The following is a 6,000-nucleotide window of genomic DNA, read 5'->3' as shown; positions in this document are numbered from 1 at the left end:
AAGCACTTCAGCCCCCTTCTGCTGTTTGAGAGGTGCTCATATGGGATGCCAGTGCTACAGGCAGAAGATTAACCCGCTACCCCACAGCACCAGCCCCATGGCAACCATTCTTGACTGTAAGGATCCTTGTAGGGTGAGCCTTAGGCTGGAGATGATCCAAGCTTGTTTTCCAAATTCAAGAACCCTAGAAGTAGAACAGTGGTCAATGTCACTCTGAACAAATGGCTGTCTGCTATAGCCTTGCTGATAAGTGCCGGGTTAGCCTCTTCCTGAGTATCTCCAGTGTGCTAATTCATTACTTCTGAACAGCCCCTGCCTCTGGGGTCAATTTTGGTTTTTGGAAGATCTCCCAGTATTGAGCTGAGTCTGTTTTCCTGTGGCTTCTATGGGCTGTAGCTCATTTTCAGTCATTCGGGATAGCTTAAGTGCCTGCTAAGACAAAGCATGGGAGAGACTCCACATGGCCTGAATTTCATTTTACTATTATGGTGAAGGTTGTTTTATGCTAATGGTCTCATTTGATAGTCCCAGTAATCCTATGATACAGAAAACCCTCCGATCGAACCATCCCTCCCAATAAAGAATAAATACAATGTAGACAGAAAAAGTTGATATAGGACATACATTTAGGTGTTCCTATCAATAGCTCTTGACCAAGGAAGGGCAAATAAGTCAACATTTTCTTTCCCCTTCTCTGTTTCTGTCAACGCCTGAGTGGTGTGTGAGGGGCTGGGTGATGCAGTGGACCTGAGGCCCAAGACATGAGTTATCTGCACATATCTAACCCTGACCTGGACTTGGGAGAGAAGAATGGACAGTTGGGTGCATACAAGGTTCACAGGTGGCTCTTCCCATCACCAGGTGCAAGAATGGAGAAATACTCAGCTAGGAGTAATGGGTGGGCTCAAGGACCAAACGGTGGTTGTGGGAGACGAGGCGGGAGTTCAGTTACTTCAAGCCCGGGCAAGTCCAACTTTGAGTTTCCTCATCCCGTTTCATAAAGCAGAGCTGAGGCCAGAGAGATGGAGAAGACGGCTCCAGGTTAAAGTCTGGAAAGAGGAAAGATCAGCGGAGAGTGCAGCTCTAACCACCTCTGAGGAAACTTCTATGGCTGGGGCTGGCGTCGAGACACAGTGGGCTAAGCCGCTGCCTGTCATGCCAGCGTCTCATATGGGTGCTGGTTTGATTCCTGGCTGCTCCACTTCCAATCCAGCTCCCTGCTAATGCACCTGGGAAAGCAGCAGAGGATGGCCCAAGTGCTTGGGCCCCTGCACCCACATGGGAGCCCAGAGTTCCAGGTTCTTGGATTGGCCTGGCCCATTTGGTGAGTGAACTAGCAGATGGAAGATCTCTCTCTCTCTCTCTCTCTCTCTCTCTCTCTCTTGCTCTCTCAATCTCTTTGTCTCTTCCTCTGCCTTTCAAATAAATAAGATAAATCTTAAAGAACATCCAAGGTTCCCAGGACGTTGTGTTAGGCATTGCTGGGGAAGCAGAGAGGAAAAAGACCCAGATCCTGTCTTCCTCTTACTCACAGAACAGCAGAAAGCACACAGGACTCAAATAAGCTGGAGTATGACAGCCTAGGAGTGCTGAGAGACAGGAAGGCCGTGGGAGACCAAGAGGTACAAGATTAATTTCCAGCTGTGGGGTTCAGAGGCTTGGAGGAGGGGTGAGGCTTTGGATAAATGGAGATGTAGAGAGAATATGATGGCTAAAAATGTAGAGGGAAGAACCACAGGTGATACAAGTCAATCCTTTCATTTGACTTCTGCACCAAGTATATGAGGGGAAGCCATGCAAGCTAAGTGTGGAAGCCATTGCAAGGCCCGGATTACAAAGGATCTTGGATGAGTTGACGATACAGCTCCTGTGGTGGGTGACCAAGAATTCTTCAAGGTTTTGAATGCTGAGTTATGGTTATGGCTGTGCCTATCCATTCTGCCCTCTAGAAACAAGAGAGTAACTTTCTTTGCACAGAGTAGTCTGCAACGTGTTTAAGAGGGAGGGCCTGTTCCTCTTGGTCTTACTTGGAAGCTAAGACTCTCCATTTGTAGCGAAACAGGAGAAGCCCTTTGTCTTTGAGGCATGGCTTCAATCCCGTCAACACCTTGGTCACTCTCCTTGGACGCACTACAGCTTATTCCAAAGCAACTAATGTTTACTGAAATCTCCAATGTACCAGGTACTACTACGATGATTTTAAATGGGTTATTTTATTTAAACACCGCGATAGCCCTGAAAGGGTCATGTTAATTAATCCCCATTTTATAGATGGGGAACCAGAGATTTGGAGAGGTTGTGTAAGGCACGCAAAGCAAGTGAGTGCCAGACATAGACTCCAAACCCAGGCTTTCTGCCTGCAGAGCTCAGGATCTAAATATCACCCTCACCTTCCTCCACGCAATGCACCTGCAGGTCTGAGCCTCAGTTTCCCTTCCGTTAAGTACGGCTTCTCCAAGGTCCGGTTGTGCCATGCCAGTAAAGGCTTGGGGTGGGGGTGTGACGGTCTAGTAGGGTCAGGGTGGTGTCTGTGGAACAGACCCCGCTCTAGAAGAGCAGAGAAGCCAAGCCCTGTCCATTCTTGCGCAGCCCTAGGAAAATCCCATCTACTTTTCTGTAGTGCCTTATCCTTTACAAACCAGAGCCGGGGAAGAGATCCTGTGTGATAATGTGCCACCTGTTTAAAGCGTACCTTAAATTAGACGTAATCTCAGACCCACATGGCACTTTTCTTTTCATCATAATAGTAGTCGTAATAAATTATTGATGACTGGGAAGAGGGGAAGGGGAATATGCTTCTGACTGGGACCGAGGCAGAGAAATCCAATAACCTCCTTTGCCTTTTAGCACTAAAAGCTTGAATTAAAATGATTGAGCACCACACTATAAATATAAATATAAAAGCGTATGGAAATGTGAGAAAACCATCCCAGCCATGCTGAAAGCGAGGGAGTCTTCCAGACCCGGTGTGACCAGATGGGACAGACGGGCGCCTATAGAGACCGGCCTCTGTCTCCTACCAGGGAGAAGACACGGATGGTGACATCCCTGTTATGGCGCGGTCTCATCATCTGCTCACGGCGTCCACCTTAGCCAGGCCAGGTCCCCTGCAGCTGATCCACAGTTGTTCAGCAGAATCTCCAGGTCTGTTTCTCTGAGGGCCGTCCACGAGGGCCCTTCCCTTCCCCTCATATTCTGGGCTCCAATTGGCCACTTGGCTCTTGGTTGTTCCTGCACACGACTGGACTGTGCCAGGTCTACAGGGGTGAAGTTTCTGCTCTGAGCTTTTTCCAAACAGCCCTCCCCACTGAGCACAGATGGAAACCAAAGACAAGACGGAAAAGGGATCTCAAATTGGGTCGTCTGTGTTTCAGGACTGGGTGAAGAAGGGGCATCAAGGCCTGTTGTCAAACAGAGAAATGAGAGGCAAAGACAGGGCAGGGAGCAGCTTAGAGGCAGGATGGATGACTCCGTAGGCAGAGGGCCATTGCCTGCAGCCAATGGCACACACTCTCAGCTGAGGACTTGGGCATGGGTTCATTTATATTTGATGGGCCCTCTAAGCCAGTGGCTGAAATCCAGCATTCTTAGTCCGAAAGATGGATGTACATCGTAGCTCTAGTAACTGCTAGCTAGGCTGTGATTGTTCTAGAATTTCTACATCGGAGTGCCCGAAGGGAGCCATCTGGTTGGAATAAAAGCAAGGGAATTTGTCTCCAAGCCGCCTTGGCGTGATGCTATAAGTAATATTGAAAAGAATTAAGTGTCCATATCTAAGATTGCCTGAGGGTGGGACGGGAGAGCGGCATGCGTCAGCTATTGTCACAGTAATGCTACCTAACAAACAACCACGCAGTCTCCGTGGCGTATAACAATAAGCTTTTTATTTCTCTGCTCGGTGGTATGCAGGTCAGCTGGGAAAGTTGCTGGAGGCTGTGGATCTGTGCAACTCAACTCCCTGTGCACTGCACTTGGCCAAACCAGGCTTCAAGTTGGGGATCAAGCCCACATTGGCCCTACACGCCAGTGTATTCTACTCAAGGAAGAACGGAGCCCTGGACAGTCAGTCCCTTTAGTCGTCACATCCGCTGCCATCCCATTGGTCAACGCAAGCCTGGGGGGAGGGGAGGGGTCCAGCCCAAATCTGCATGGTGGGGGAACACATTCCTTTCATCCTGATAGGAACAAAAAGCACGGATGTCAAATCCAACCTCTGAGGATAAGAGTTAAGACCAAGGCACCTTTTGGTAGACTTGGCCTTGGACGAATGCCCTAGAGTTGGTGTTGGACAAACGCCTTCAAGTTTTCTCCTGGGCTGGTTTAGGCTGTGAGTGCTCTTCAGAGGAGCGCTAAAGTAACAGTGTGGCCTCTGGAGCCTGACTCACCGGGTTGTGTCATGGGCTGGGGGCTGACCAGCTGTGGGCCCCCCGGGGGAAATCACGTAAGTGTTCCACACTTTCCTGAAATAGAACTGCTGTGGCTTTGATGCCCCAAGAAAACTCAGATTGGAGTATAATCCTCATCGTAGGGTAGAAAGAGTGTAGAAACTCTATCTGACTTGGGGATTTGGAAGGAAGTCCTCGGAGAGGTGATTACAGTGAGGGTGGATGTGAGGGGATGGTCCTGACACTATGGGGCTGGGGAGACCTGAGCTAGGACTTCCTGCCTTTCCAAGCCATACCCTGTGGCACCTTGGGGCTGCACGGAGTCCCCATGAGCTGCAAGGAGCTCTCCAGATGCTGCCCCCCGATCCTGAACTTGCCAGGCTTCAGGATATGTCCCAAAGAAGCCTTTATGAATTACTCAGTGTGTGACATCCAGAGCCCGTCACAGGAAATGAGCTAAGAACAGGCTCAGCGCTAGTGGTGGTGCTTCCTTCCCATCGTTGCTGAGACATTGAATGAGCAAACATCCACAAGGCACCTGCGCTGTTGCCTGGTTAGAGCTCGGTCAAGGCGCCGCGCACAACCACTCTGAACCTGCACTTGGGATGCACTTGGTGTCCTGCCCATCTTTGGCCCAGTGGAGCCCTTGCTCTTTAGCCATGCTTGCTTGTCCCTGACCTCTCTCCTCCCCGCTCACCACCTCTCCCGGGCTCACATGCCCAGGGGCACCACCCTCCTCCCCAGACCAGAGCTCCTCTCCAGCTGGGGCCTCCTGCAAGGCTCGCCAAGGTTTAAGGGCCAGCAGGATTTGGAGCTTGTGGTGAGCAAGAGGAGGGAGCATGGACTCCCAGGAAGTCCAGGGGATGATGGGGTCTATTTAGAGTTTTAGGGCCCACGATAGGCTCAGCAGAGACAAAGTTTATAGAGCTGGGGCTGTGTGGGACCTGGAACCCTATGAGACGCTGGGACTGGGGGCTTCTTTCCTTATTGCCAACTGTTGTCTTCAAGAGTCTGGTGTCTGTCATTGCTAGTGACAGCAATGGGCCAGTGTTTTGCATCTTATTATAACTACTGTTGTCCAGGAGACCATAAACCCGAAAGGGCCAGAGATTCATCATTCTTGTGTTTTAGCCACCATTCACTCCCTTTCTCTCATGTCCTCCTCTCTCCAATGCCTATAAGACAGTTTGTGCACAGTAGCAATTCTCTCCTCAAGGAATAAAACACTGCGCCAAAAGCATTGCTTGGGCGACTCTCAGAGATGGATTGGCCACGCCCACTTCCTAGAGACTTTAAATAGCAAAGATGGCAGCACAAAACCACGCACACACACACACACACTTCCCTGTGCCAAAATGCCCACTAGGTGCACACACATACACACACACCCCTAGAGTTTGATCACCCTGTTTATACTCTAAGTTACCACCATTTGGGGCAAAGAAAATATAATGAGGAAAGATCAGAGGAAAAAAAATTCTCATTTAAAACATCGCAGCTAATTCCATTAATTATGTTGTGATGCAATTAAGCATTTCATTCCTGGGCTATCAAAGCTTAAATTATTTATTAATAATTGCAGATCATCACCTGATAGTGTCGACTTGACAGAGGA

Source organism: Oryctolagus cuniculus, chromosome 8, assembly GCF_051225735.1.
Source record: "Oryctolagus cuniculus isolate XC-2025 breed Fujian yellow rabbit chromosome 8, ASM5122573v1, whole genome shotgun sequence".
NCBI lineage: Eukaryota > Metazoa > Chordata > Mammalia > Lagomorpha > Leporidae > Oryctolagus > Oryctolagus cuniculus.
Note: the sequence above shows the minus strand (reverse complement) of the source record.